This window comes from Salvia miltiorrhiza, chromosome 5 (genome assembly GCF_028751815.1).
Source record: "Salvia miltiorrhiza cultivar Shanhuang (shh) chromosome 5, IMPLAD_Smil_shh, whole genome shotgun sequence".
Taxonomy (NCBI): Eukaryota; Viridiplantae; Streptophyta; class Magnoliopsida; order Lamiales; family Lamiaceae; genus Salvia; species Salvia miltiorrhiza.
The window spans coordinates 45514003-45528962 of record NC_080391.1 but is presented as its reverse complement, the minus strand read 5'-3'; the positions used below and the strand labels follow the sequence as shown (position 1 = coordinate 45528962).

The 14960-nt window shown below is 35.5% G+C and overlaps 2 long non-coding RNA genes across 2 annotated transcripts; both read left to right on the top strand.

The window, feature by feature from the left end:
• Nucleotides 1-1891: 1891 nt before the first annotated feature.
• LOC131024522 (uncharacterized) lies at nt 1892-4800 on the top strand. The gene is made up of 3 exons (XR_009101887.1): nt 1892-2045; nt 3903-3969; nt 4575-4800. It is a non-coding gene; the product is annotated as an uncharacterized LOC131024522 (long non-coding RNA).
• Nucleotides 4801-11621: 6821 nt separating this feature from the next.
• Nucleotides 11622-14530, top strand: LOC131024519 (uncharacterized). Its single transcript, XR_009101886.1, has 3 exons — nt 11622-11775; nt 13633-13699; nt 14305-14530. It is a non-coding gene; the product is annotated as an uncharacterized LOC131024519 (long non-coding RNA).
• Nucleotides 14531-14960: the final 430 nt, after the last annotated feature.

Sequence of the window (14960 nt, the reverse complement as noted above, 5' to 3'; positions counted from 1 at the left end):
TCTATAATTTGTATGTATAGTTTAAATCCAAATAGTGGTAATTGTTTCTATTTTGGTGTCAAGAATTCGGTTAATACGTTTCATTTTTTTTCATTTTATCAGTAAACAATGGCAACGACAATTTAAACGAATTTAGATCATTATTAAGACCGATTATTAATTAATATAGTAATTTATATTAATGAATTTGAACGAGTTTGGATAATTTGTGATATTATCTATATAGGTTTAGCACGACCACAAGTAGTAAAATCATCTTTAAACTGAGTTTTGGATAGATACAACTATATATAAGTTCTAAATGGGTGCAACCGTTAATCAATAACCTATGTGGAATTTTCACTATTTTTTAGTGTTCTTATTTATAACTTTATTATAAATTAGCATTTACACCCGCGCACGGAAAATGTTTTTATATTTATATAAAACCAATACCAACTCAATTATCATATTTATAAATATAATAAAAAAATTAATATTAATAAAATATATTTGAACTAAATATTGAAATAAAGAAGAATCCACAATAATAAAAATTTATATTATGAAAAAGAAAAAAAAAAGAAAAATAAAAATAAAAATAAAAATAAAAATAAAAAAGAAATAAAAATATATTTATTCAAAAAAAAAAGATGAGAGACATGAGAGATTTTTTTAAAAATTTTAATTTTTAATAAATATAACCTTTACGTTTTAAATCGAATATTTACATAAAATATACCAAATTAAAGCTCCATCGTCATATTTAATTTGATTTGCATATTAAATATTTAATAATTAGTCGAATTTCATAATTTCATAAATAAATAAATAAAATAAATAAATAAGAAGATAAAGAAAAAGGAAATAAAAAGAAAAAATACAATTTACAAATAAACCTTCAATTTTATTATAACTACAAAATTGTCACTCAATTTTGAAATCAATTTCAAATTGAAACCTTGGCTTTTAACTATAGTATAGATGGTTGTAATGTTATTTCTTATTTAGACAAATAATTGTAATAACTCGTATCTAAACATCTAAATGAATTCGGGCAGGTAATCGAGTTTGAAATGGGTACTAATATAGTACATATTATAGACAGATACAATGACATAAATCTAGCTTTATTTTCTCAATTCATCTTTATGCTACACCGCCATCAACAGTAGCGGGTAGGTGAACCCTAGCGCCGTTGTTGTAATACCCGGGCTTTTGATGACGTGTTTAATTGCTTAAGTTTGAGTAATTAGGGTATAGATCTCTTGTTTGATTACTTTGTACATAGATGATGAGTTATGAAGTTTTCTTTTCTTTCTTTTTTTTTTAAAAAAAAAAGATGTTGAGATGTTCTTTTGATGATGTTTGGATGATGTGAGATTTTATATCCGAAATTGAGTTTGAGTATTCGAATAATTCGAGATAATTATTTGAATGAGAACGGTGAACTCGGAAGTGAGATCTGAGTCCGTTAAGACGTTTTTGAAAATTTTGACTTTTTGACGATGAATAGTAAAATACTGCTATTTCGTCTTTTTGTCGACTTTCAAAATCTTACGTGCACGTCGTCGAGAAATATTCTTAGTTTTTCGATACGAGTCCAATAATGAAAGTTTTTATTTTTGGACGACGAGTGAATACTAAATCGGGATTTCTCGATAAACGAACCGAGCTCGTTTATCAGAATTTCGAGAACGAGCTTGCGTTTTCTATATTTATATAGAATTACGAGTATAATGAAAGTGAGTAAGAGTTGAGAGGGCGAGTAACGAAGAGTATGAGTAGTTAGTCGTTAAAACGAGACGAAACGAGATATTTAACGACTAACGGGTTAATATCCTAAATATCCTACCTACCCATTACTACCCCACCCAACCGCCCAAAACCCCTTTTCCCTCACTAACTCACGTTGATATCAGCCACAACACTCATTCTCTATCTCTCTCTCACACACTCACACTCAAACACGCCAAACACCATTTTTAGCTTGGACGGAGGTTTCAAGCTCCGATTTGAGCACCGAGACGAGCGCCGATCATCTTTTCGATCATGTATCTAAGTAGGTAAGATCTCTACCTACGTTTTGATGGTTTTATTTTCGATTTTCGTCGACGTCGAAAAACGTCGATTCTCGACTTTATTTTGAAACGACGTCGGATCGTCGTGAAATTTTAGTATGTTGTTCTTGGGTAGATGTTGAGCATGTTTAATGAAGGGAGTAAGAACGGAACGAACCGTAGCTATGAAACCCATGAGGGCAGCCCCGTTTTTCACATATTAGCTTGTCTTTCGATTTTTGTTTGATCGTTTTGACTTGATATTTGTGCTTAGGGGTATGCTAGGATCGATATATATTAAATTCGTATTTTTCCAAGCACGAAAATTGTATAAGTTTTTAGAGCATGATTATTTAAATTCGTGAAGTTTGGGACGTTGCATAATGAATATTATTGCGTATATGTGTTCTACGATATCACATGAGCATGCTAATTGATTTACAATTTATGGATGATAATTGGTTGAACGAAATTAAAACTGGAATTCTGTCAAAATTTTACAGCAGTTTCAAGCTTATGTTTCGATGAGTTTTCATTGCTTGATGGCTCTGAAATTTTAGTATGTTTATCTATGATATGTGTATTTCGTTGCTGCAAAATTTCATGTCTTTTGAATGATGTTTGCTATTTTAAAGATATTTTGAAAAATCCTTGACAGAATCTGTCAACTGTTGGTAGACTTCACAAAAACGTTTATATCTATTAATCCATGAAGGATTTTGCATCACCGTTTTTTTTAAACGAAACTAGACTTCAATACTTTTCTAAAAACATAAGATTTCGATTTTTATGACCTCTGAAACAGAGCAGTTTATTATTTCAAAAATGCCCTGTTCTGCTGTCATATTTTTCCAACAGTAAAAGTGTATGAGTTTCATTGTTTATTTGGCAGATCATATGAACGTTTTCTCTTGTGAAATTTTAACCAAATCTTCAAGGATACCTTTAGTTTTGGCTGATTAAATTTGATGGAATTTTATTAAGGTTTGCCTTGGTTTCTAATGGCCTAAACAAAATTGGCAGAAACTGTCAATCTTTGACAGCCTGCACTAAAAGAGCAATATCTTCAAAAAAAACCTTTAACCTTTTTGGTTAACTACCATTTTTAGAGTGAACTACACTTCATGAAGTTTTTGAGATCAATTGATATGAGAGTTTATGATTATTGAGTTGGTTGTTATGAATTTTTAAAGATGACACAAAAACAGCAAAACTTTCTAGAAAACAACTTGATTATATTTGTTTTGATGGATGATACGATATGACTAAATGGTGTGAGTTGTGAGAGTTATGATTAACGCACATAAATGTTGGTATCTGACACTCGAACAATTGGTGTCGAGTATAAATGATAGTTTACTGATAAAGAGTTTTGATGATTTTGAATTGTTTGGTTTGCGTTGAAAAGATGTCAAGATGTTAAGTTTTGAGTCGAGAGACGAGTTCACGTAGTGAGATTCACGCGTTGAAATCTCGTGGCTGACATTATATATGAATAGGTCATGCCGAAATTTTTAGTGAAATTAGAATTTGAGCATAGTAAATTCTTGTTGACCCGTGACTCAAATACATGCCTAATGGAAAGTTTAACTTTCTAATTGGTTAATTAGACGAGATGAGAGCGAATATATCTGCTAAGAAAGTGGACTTTTCGATGTGTTAAATATTTCTTTTAATTGAAGCGCTGCTAATTATAACATAAGGATGTTATAATTAATGAGTAATGACGAGAGATAATAATTGTTATATTGATTAACAATCAAGAGAGATGAACATTAGAGATACTAATGTTTCATAAAAGAGATTAGATTATTAATCGAGGTTTCTTTTATAACTTCTCACCAATTCTTCATAACGATGAAGGTCCTTTTGGGAAGTAACGACTTGAGGGAGAGAGTGACGTTACTCATTGATACAGAGACACAACGAGGTGGGCATTACTTTTACTATACGTATATAGAGATCCCCTGCGTGTCGTAGGCCTCTTATACGAATGAATGCATGAGATGATTTAACTGTTAATTTCAGTTTTATATATATCTATCAAATGAGTTTAATGTTACATTTGAGCAAGTTATTTCGTTACAAAATATTTGAGTTAAAGTTATTTCAAGTATTGTCTTGCCATAAAATGTTTAAATTTTAGTATGATATCTATCTGCTTTGGCTTTGCCAATGATGCAATCGAATTCGGGTCCTGAGCAGTTGATAGCTATCCTGCCAGGGCTAGTGTACACCAGTGACCGTGAGTCATCTAGCGGGTTGGCCGGTCAAGTGACCGTGAGAGGTGGCCACCTCTCCGGCACACAGTTTCAGATATGATAGATTACAAAAGAACTTAGTCTGATCAGACGAACTTTAAGAATCACAAATGAACTTAGTAAGCTTGGGCCTTTTTAGCGAAAAACTCCCTTGCTGTACTGATTATGATGGCATGACAATTTATAGTTTTGAAGCATGTATTTTTATACCTAGGCATACGTGCCCACTGAGTGCTTTTGTACTCAGCCCTGCATATGTTTTATAAATGTGCAGGTTGAGCTGATGTGATGATGGTGCTGCAATGAGCGGAGTCTCCAGGGTTGTTAATAAATAATTAACCTGTCTAGAATATGTCTTCATACATATGTCTAGCTACTTTCCGCTGCAAGATGTTGTTGATGTTATAGTATGTTATGTCATACTTTGAGTCTTAAGAGAATGGTTTCATATGATGTATAACTTGATTAATGATATTAATTAAATTTTATGCTGTCTTTCATAGACTGTTTTCAATTGAGTATTAATGAATAAAAATGACGAGTTTTATTAAGATGAGTAAGTTTTACGGCTATAAATGACGCTCCTTTTCTTCCCCTTCTTCTTTAACCCCATCCCTAGTCGTGGATCACTCGGCCTAACTATCCCTAGTTAGGGCGGGCCGTGACAGAGTGGTATCAGAGCGAAGGAAAGCTCTGAATTAGAAGTCTTGAGTTTAGTCTAGAATGAGTCACTAGACTAATAGTTATTAACAACCGTGAGCTCAGCGCACCATCACACCAGGCTCAACGAGGTATGTAAAATTTCAAAGTTTATTTGACGTTAAATTTTGAAGAGCATGATGTTGAGGTTATATGATGAGTTATGATGTTACACTTTAAAGGTGCATAGTTTGAGTTTGAGGATGACAACATGATTAATAATGAGTTATTATGTTGTAAGAGCATATGTTGATGTTACATGATGAATCATGAGAGCGTTTATATCATATGATGTTATATGATTGAGGATGCATAATTATGAGTTATGATGTGATGTATTTGAGATGTTTTGTGATGAGAATTGTTTGAGCAGTTGTGATAAGTCACGATGATTTAGATGAATGAATCTAATGTCATTGTTAAGAGAGATTTTCTACTAAGTAGAAGGATGAAATGAGAACTTAGAGCTAAAGCTTGAGAGAATTAGCAATTGCTTTAAGTACTTGTTGGTTTGAGTTATGAGTTTGAGTTATGCGCTTGAGTATAATAGCATGATTAATGGTGAGTTATTAGCATGCTGCAATGAGATATTGTACGATATGTTTGAGATGTTTTGTGATGCGAGTTTTGCTCACGTAACCTGAATGGTACTTGAGAAGGTATCATGAGCCATAGTCTTTGGAGATGGCTTTGAGAGAGAATTGTTTGAGTTGTCTTACTGAGTCGCGATGATTTAGATTAAGGGATCTAATATCATTGTTTAGAGAGGTTACCTACTTTGTAAAGATGGGACGAGATGAGAATTTAGATGTTTTGAGCTTGAGTTTTAAGATAACAGTACTACTTAATAGGAGTTTTGCTAAGTTATGTTTTGTTTATTTCTGTTGCTGGAGCCAAGTAGAGTTAGTTCCTAGAGTCACCTTTAAGTTCTCCTTATAGGTTGGCCAGGACTGTTGGCACTGCACGAAAGTGGACTGTTGTGAGATCGAACTCAGGAAAGATCGGATACGAGGACGAGGCGTACAGTATGTGGTACAGAGATACCCTAGCAGATTTTCAAACACATGTTCATAGACTATGAAAGGATGAAAGCCTTATGGTTGTTACTAGACTGGATGGCATCGTGCACCTAGTCCCCGTGCTACCAATCGAGTGGTAGGATTGAGCAAGGAAGAAAGCCACTCAATATGATGGGACATGTCGTCTTGAGCATTGGACCCACAGGAGATGGGATTTATTACAGATACCCAGATTTTCTATGCGGATCTACTGACCGGATGCTTGTTTTCTACCAGGGACTCTAGAAGAGTGTAGTAGATATCGAGTCGATCCTTGAGTATCAGTTACCAAAGATGATAAAATGATAAACGATAATGAGGATGAGAAGTAGCCGAGGAGGGCTAGAGTTGATGAGGATGAGAAGAGAAGTCGATGTAGGCTAGAGCTAAGGATGATCTTGAGAGTATGCGCGGTACACCCTCGTTTTTGATTAGTTGCAATTACATTGCGATGTATATAACTTACTTAGGAGATACTGGTACTTGAGATTTTGACATGATGATAGATAAGCATGCGAATTTAGTACCCTACTGATGTTAAATAGATGGATGTTCCTAGTGTGCTAAAGTAGCAACTAGATAAGTTAACTGGTAGCAATTACCGTAGGAGGTCCAGACCGAGACATAGTACTATTAATGGTGTCGATTTAGAAGGGACATTACGATAGATACTATGGTTTTTGTAGGGTTTAAATAACCCCTTTATGTAAGCCCTCTAAAAAGAGGCATTCTACTGATGGATATATTAGGTTGACCAGAGTGGTCTTTTTGTTAGCATTTCGTGAGTGCTTATTGCCTTACAGATGAATGTTAAGGTGACCGTGAGGGTTTCCTTAAAGTTGAGTTAGTAAATTGAACTTGAGTTTTGAGGATGGTTAGAGCGTTGGTCGAGTTGAGTTTTCCTTTTGTGATTTCAAAAATGCCTCAAAGATGTCATCAAGAGTGTGATGTGAAGGATAGGCGGGATAATACTCCGCCACCACCACCGCAACATGAGAGGAGAGTTGAAAATTATTGAACTTTCGAAACAAGAGTCTAGAACATAGGACCCTGAGTTTAAGCTTTTAGCTTGCTGGTGTGAACTTAAGTTTTGTTATGTATAGTATGTTGAGGGTTTAGAAGACACAGAATTTCCAAGTTCGGGATAGTATATCCCGTGTGACTGGGGAGTGATTATGTTGGACCTGGCCAGTCCGCATGATCCAAATCTCAGTAGACGTGTTTTGGGTTTATAAACCCACGTGTTTCAACTTTCGGTTGAAAAGCCAGATGGGTTCTTACTCTAGGTCATTTTTGTTCGACCTGGTAGTTACTTCATTCCACCCTCTGGTCATTCATTTGAGTCTCTTGAACAATTTGTTTTGATGTCATTATAGGGTTGAACCCTTACAACTTTTGAGTTATCCTAGTAGATTCTTTTGATGTATAAGACTAGTGAGAGGCACGTCAGAGGACTTTAACACCCGAGCAACTGGTAAACTACACCTGAGAACAATTCAAGGCTACTCTTGAGAAGTATGTACCGAGGAGTACAGTAAGCAGCGAGAGGTTGATTATCGAAGTTTGATGCAAGGAAAGAAATCGATTGTAGAGTATAACTGAGAATTCTGTGAGCTATCATGATTTGCTCATCAGAAGATGGATACTGATGAAGAGATGTCTGAGTTTTATGTGCCGGTTTAAGGCAGGACTTTAAGGTAGTATGGGCAAGTTATTGGATGCACCAGTTAGAATCTTGTTTAATACAGGAGCCTCGCATTCTTTAATTGTTTGAAGCATGTTACCTTCAAACTCGAACCAAAACGAGCTAGTCTCGAGTTGAGAGTAATCACTCCTGTAGGAAGAGCTACTACAGTTTCTCACATGATTTCTAAATTAGAGTTGAGTTAGGATCACTAAAGATGAAAACAAGAACCTTGCACTTAATGCCTATGTGGAACGTAGACATTATTCTAAGGATGGACTGGTTAGCAGAGAACTTTGCCCCGATTGATTGTAAGAAGAGACAGATAACTTTTCAACCACCTGGGAAGGAACAGACATGTTTTCACGGCATTGATAGAAAGAAGAGAGTTCCAATCGTTTCGGCACTTCAGGCGTCGAAATTGGTAAAGAAGAAAGGAGCACAAGCTTACCTAGTTTACTTGAATGATGAAGGATAATCAAGTAAAAAAATAAACTTTGAGGATGTAGCAGTGATAAGGGAATATAGAGATGTATTTTCCGAGGTTTTACCAGGATTGCCACCAACAAGACAGTTGGAGTTCACTATCGATCTAGAACCTGGATCAGCACTAGTGTCGAAGGCACCCTATAGAATGGCGCCTAAGGAGCTACAAGAGCTGAAGATTCAGCTACAAGAATTGCTCGAGTTAGGTTTTATTAGACCTAGTGTATCCCCGTGGGAAGCACCAGTCATTTTTGTCAAAAAGAAGGATGGCACGTTGAGAATGTGCATAGATTATCGAGATCTGAATAAATTGACACTCAAGAACAAATATCCTTTGCCGAGGATAGATGACTTGTTTGATCAATTACGAGGAGCGAGTTTTTCTTGAAAGTTGACTTGAGATCATATTACCACCAGTTCAAATTTTGACAGAAGGATACACCTAAGACAGCTTTTCAAATGAGGTATGAGCACTATGAGTTCGTAGTTATGCCATTCGGTTTGACAAAAGCACCAGTAGTTTTCATGGATCACATGAATCGAGTTTTCATCAATAACTGGATAAATTTGTCCTAGTTTTCATAGATGATATTCTCATCTATTCGAAGAATGAGCAGGAGCGCCAAAACATTTGAGAACGATGTTGGAAACGCTAAGAGTTGAGAAGTTTTTGCCAAATTCACCAAGTGCGAGTTTTGGTTGAACGAAGTAACTTTTCTAGGACATATTGTATCATCCGAAGGAATTAAAGTTGACCCCGTCAAGGTACAAGCTGTACATGAGTGGAGATCACCAACTACGCCTAACGAGATTCGCAGCTTTTTAGGCTTAGCAGGATACTATCAGAGGTTTATTGAAGGATTTTCCATGATAGCAAGACCGAGAAAAGAAGCTAAGTACAATTGGAAAGAGGAGTGTAAAGAGAGTTTTTAAGAGCTTAAAGGAAATTGACTACAACACCAGTGCTGCTAGTCCCGGAAATGGATAAAGAGTATACCATCTACACAGATGCGTCAAAGAATGGGCTAGGATGTGTTTTTATGCAAGAAGGAAGAGTTATAGTCTATGCATCACGACAACTTAGATCCCACGAGATAAATTATCCAACGCATGATTTAGAGCTTGCAGCCGTTGTGCATGCCCTGAAAATTTGGAGACATCATCTCTACGGAGTTAGATGTGAGATCTTCACGGACCACAAAACTTTGAAATACTTTTTCAAGCATAAGGATATTAACATGAGGCAAAGGAGATGGCTCGAATTGGTAAAGGATGTTAACTGCGACATTAACTATCACCCTGGCAAGGCCAATGTAGTAGCCGATGCATTGAGTCGAAAGGTCTCGTCAAAGTTAGGATGTCTTCTCACGAGAGAGGATGAGCTTATAAAGGACTTTGACAAGATGAGGATAGAGATGATAAAACCACCAGGGACGATAGCAAGTATTGTTGCGACGATGCCTAGTTTGAGGAAAATGGTGATTGAAGCACAAGGAAAGATGAGACAATGAACAAGTTACGAGAAAGGATAAGAGCATGAGATCTCAAGAGTTACCAAAAAGCATCAGACAATGCTATCTTATTTGAGGGGAGAATATGCATTCCCCGCGATGATGAACTTAAGAGTACGATCATGAGTGAGACTCATGACACGCCTTACACCGCCCACCCAGGAGGCACAAAGATGTATCAGGTTGTGAAAAATAGATTTTTGTGGGACGGAATGAAATGAGACATAGCTTCGTTTGTAGAGTGATGCTTAGCTTGTCAGCAAGTGAAAGCATTACACCAACGACCCTATGGGAAGTTAAAACCGTTGGAGATTCCCGAGTGGAAATGGGATCACATAGCGATGGATTTTGTGATAGCTTTACCGAAAAGTCAAAGAGGAAATACAGCAATTTGGGTGATTGTAGATCGACTAACAAAATCTGCATATTTCATACCGATCCTAATCGCGTATGGACCAGATAAGTTAGCACAATTGTATGTTCGTGACATTATAAGATTGCATTGAGTACCGGTGTAGATCACCTCAAAAAAAAAATTATTACATCACGTTTTTGGATGAGTTACAGAAAGAGTTGGGTACAAGGATGAATTTTAGCATAGCAGACGATAGAAGATATGATAAGAACTACTATCCTTGATAGATGAGTAAATCGGGAGAATGTGTTGCCACTAATTGAGTTTGCCTATAAGATGTGAGACAAAGTTTCGAGATAGGAGACAAAGTTTTCTTGAAGGTTTCACCCTCAAAGGGGATGAATAGATTTGGAGTTAAAGGACAGCTTAGACCCAGAGTTATAAGTCCTTACGAGATATTGCAAAAGATAGGTCCAATAGCGTATAGGTTGGCTTTGCCACCTAGCTTTGGAAATGTGCATAACGTGTTTCACGTGTCACAATTGAGAGGATATATATTTTCGACTCAAACCATGTGGTTTACTAAGAAGAAATGATCTTAGAACCAGACTTGAGTTATGAAGAGAGACCTCAGATGATGTTAGATCATAAAATTCGGCAATTGAGTAATAAGTCGATTGCATTGGATAAGGTCCAATGGAGATATGATAGTTAGAAAGAAGTGGAAAGAGAGCTTGAGGATAGATGTGAGAGAAGTACCCGAAACATTTACAAGAGGTACAAATTTCGGGACGAAATTTATTTTAAGGGGGAAGGTATGTAATACCCGGGCTTTTGATGACGTGTTTAATTGCTTAAGTTTGAGTAATTAGGGTATAGATCTCTTGTTTGATTACTTTGTACATAGATGATGAGTTATGAAGTTTTCTTTTCTTTTTTTTTTTAAAAAAAAAAAAAGATGTTGAGATGTTCTTTTGATGATGTTTGGATGATGTGAGATTTTATATCCGAAATTGAGTTTGAGTATTCGAATAATTCGAGATAATTATTTGAATGAGAACGGTGAACTCGGAAGTGAGATCTGAGTCCGTTAAGACGTTTTTGAAAATTTTGACTTTTTGACGATGAATAGTAAAATACTGCTATTTCGTCTTTTTGTCGACTTTCAAAATCTTACGTGCACGTCGTCGAGAAATATTCTTAGTTTTTCGATACGAGTCCAATAATGAAAGTTTTTATTTTTGGACGACGAGTGAATACTAAATCGGGATTTCTCGATAAACGAACCGAGCTCGTTTATCAGAATTTCGAGAACGAGCTTGCGTTTTCTATATTTATATAGAATTACGAGTATAATGAAAGTGAGTAAGAGTTGAGAGGGCGAGTAACGAAGAGTATGGGTAGTTAGTCGTTAAAACGAGACGAAACGAGATATTTAACGACTAACGGGTTAATATCCTAAATATCCTACCTACCCATTACTACCCCACCCAACCGCCCAAAACCCCTTTTCCCTCACTAACTCACGTTGATATCAGCCACAACACTCATTCTCTATCTCTCTCTCACACACTCACACTCAAACACGCCAAACACCATTTTTAGCTTGGACGGAGGTTTCAAGCTCCGATTTGAGCACCGAGACGAGCGCCGATCATCTTTTCGATCATGTATCTAAGTAGGTAAGATCTCTACCTACGTTTTGATGGTTTTATTTTCAATTTTCGTCGACGTCGAAAAACGTCGATTCTCGACTTTATTTTGAAACGACGTCGGATCGTCGTGAAATTTTAGTATGTTGTTCTTGGGTAGATGTTGAGCATGTTTAATGAAGGGAGTAAGAACGGAACGAACCGTAGCTATGAAACCCATGAGGGCAGCCCCGTTTTTCACATATTAGCTTGTCTTTCGATTTTTGTTTGATCGTTTTGACTTGATATTTGTGCTTAGGGGTATGCTAGGATCGATATATATTAAATTCGTATTTTTCCAAGCACGAAAATTGTATAAGTTTTTAGAGCATGATTATTTAAATTCGTGAAGTTTGGGACGTTGCATAATGAATATTATTGCGTATATGTGTTCTACGATATCACATGAGCATGCTAATTGATTTACAATTTATGGATGATAATTGGTTGAACGAAATTAAAACTGGAATTCTGTCAAAATTTTACAGCAGTTTCAAGCTTATGTTTCGATGAGTTTTCATTGCTTGATGGCTCTGAAATTTTAGTATGTTTATCTATGATATGTGTATTTCGTTGCTGCAAAATTTCATATCTTTTGAATGATGTTTGCTATTTTAAAGATATTTTGAAAAATCCTTGACAGAATCTGTCAACTGTTGGTAGACTTCACAAAAACGTTTATATCTATTAATCCATGAAGGATTTTGCATCACCGTTTTTTTTAAACGAAACTAGACTTCAATACTTTTCTAAAAACATAAGATTTCGATTTTTATGACCTCTGAAACAGAGCAGTTTATTATTTCAAAAATGCCCTGTTCTGCTGTCATATTTTTCCAACAGTAAAAGTGTATGAGTTTCATTGTTTATTTGGCAGATCATATGAACGTTTTCTCTTGTGAAATTTTAACCAAATCTTCAAGGATACCTTTAGTTTTGGCTGATTAAATTTGATGGAATTTTATTAAGGTTTGCCTTGGTTTCTAATGGCCTAAACAAAATTGGCAGAAACTGTCAATCTTTGACAGCCTGCACTAAAAGAGCAATATCTTCAAAAAAAACCTTTAACCTTTTTGGTTAACTACCATTTTTAGAGTGAACTACACTTCATGAAGTTTTTGAGATCAATTGATATGAGAGTTTATGATTATTGAGTTGGTTGTTATGAATTTTTAAAGATGACACAAAAACAGCAAAACTTTCTAGAAAACAACTTGATTATATTTGTTTTGATGGATGATACGATATGACTAAATGGTGTGAGTTGTGAGAGTTATGATTAACGCACATAAATGTTGGTATCTGACACTCGAACAATTGGTGTCGAGTATAAATGATAGTTTACTGATAAAGAGTTTTGATGATTTTGAATTGTTTGGTTTGCGTTGAAAAGATGTCAAGATGTTAAGTTTTGAGTCGAGAGACGAGTTCACGTAGTGAGATTCACGCGTTGAAATCTCGTGGCTGACATTATATATGAATAGGTCATGCCGAAATTTTTAGTGAAATTAGAATTTGAGCATAGTAAATTCTTGTTGACCCGTGACTCAAATACATGCCTAATGGAAAGTTTAACTTTCTAATTGGTTAATTAGACGAGATGAGAGCGAATATATCTGCTAAGAAAGTGGACTTTTCGATGTGTTAAATATTTCTTTTAATTGAAGCGCTGCTAATTATAACATAAGGATGTTATAATTAATGAGTAATGACGAGAGATAATAATTGTTATATTGATTAACAATCAAGAGAGATGAACATTAGAGATACTAATGTTTCATAAAAGAGATTAGATTATTAATCGAGGTTTCTTTTATAACTTCTCACCAATTCTTCATAACGATGAAGGTCCTTTTGGGAAGTAACGACTTGAGGGAGAGAGTGACGTTACTCATTGATACAGAGACACAACGAGGTGGGCATTACTTTTACTATACGTATATAGAGATCCCCTGCGTGTCGTAGGCCTCTTATACGAATGAATGCATGAGATGATTTAACTGTTAATTTCAGTTTTATATATATCTATCAAATGAGTTTAATGTTACATTTGAGCAAGTTATTTCGTTACAAAATATTTGAGTTAAAGTTATTTCAAGTATTGTCTTGCCATAAAATGTTTAAATTTTAGTATGATATCTATCTGCTTTGGCTTTGCCAATGATGCAATCGAATTCGGGTCCTGAGCAGTTGATAGCTATCCTGCCAGGGCTAGTGTACACCAGTGACCGTGAGTCATCTAGCGGGTTGGCCGGTCAAGTGACCGTGAGAGGTGGCCACCTCTCCGGCACACAGTTTCAGATATGATAGATTACAAAAGAACTTAGTCTGATCAGACGAACTTTAAGAATCACAAATGAACTTAGTAAGCTTGGGCCTTTTTAGCGAAAAACTCCCTTGCTGTACTGATTATGATGGCATGACAATTTATAGTTTTGAAGCATGTATTTTTATACCTAGGCATACGTGCCCACTGAGTGCTTTTGTACTCAGCCCTGCATATGTTTTATAAATGTGCAGGTTGAGCTGATGTGATGATGGTGCTGCAATGAGCGGAGTCTCCAGGGTTGTTAATAAATAATTAACCTGTCTAGAATATGTCTTCATACATATGTCTAGCTACTTTCCGCTGCAAGATGTTGTTGATGTTATAGTATGTTATGTCATACTTTGAGTCTTAAGAGAATGGTTTCATATGATGTATAACTTGATTAATGATATTAATTAAATTTTATGCTGTCTTTCATAGACTGTTTTCAATTGAGTATTAATGAATAAAAATGACGAGTTTTATTAAGATGAGTAAGTTTTACGGCTATAAATGACGCCCCTTTTCTTCCCCTTCTTCTTTAACCCCATCCCTAGTCGTGGATCACTCGGCCTAACTATCCCTAGTTAGGGCGGGCCGTGACAGTTGTGCTCCACTGTTGTCAACAATTGAAAGGTGATTGAGTTGTAGCCACTTATTAAGTTGTTTTATAAATAAATACTTACGAATTACAACATAAAGTGATTATTTATATATCTCATTCACATTCTTTACTCTGATATTTTTTGCTTTATGGATAAAGTTAGGATTTTAAGAATGGAAGAACAATATTATATATACATATATGACTTAGAATCGCTGCACTATTATTGTTTACTTTATGGATAAAACTAGGATTTTTAAAATG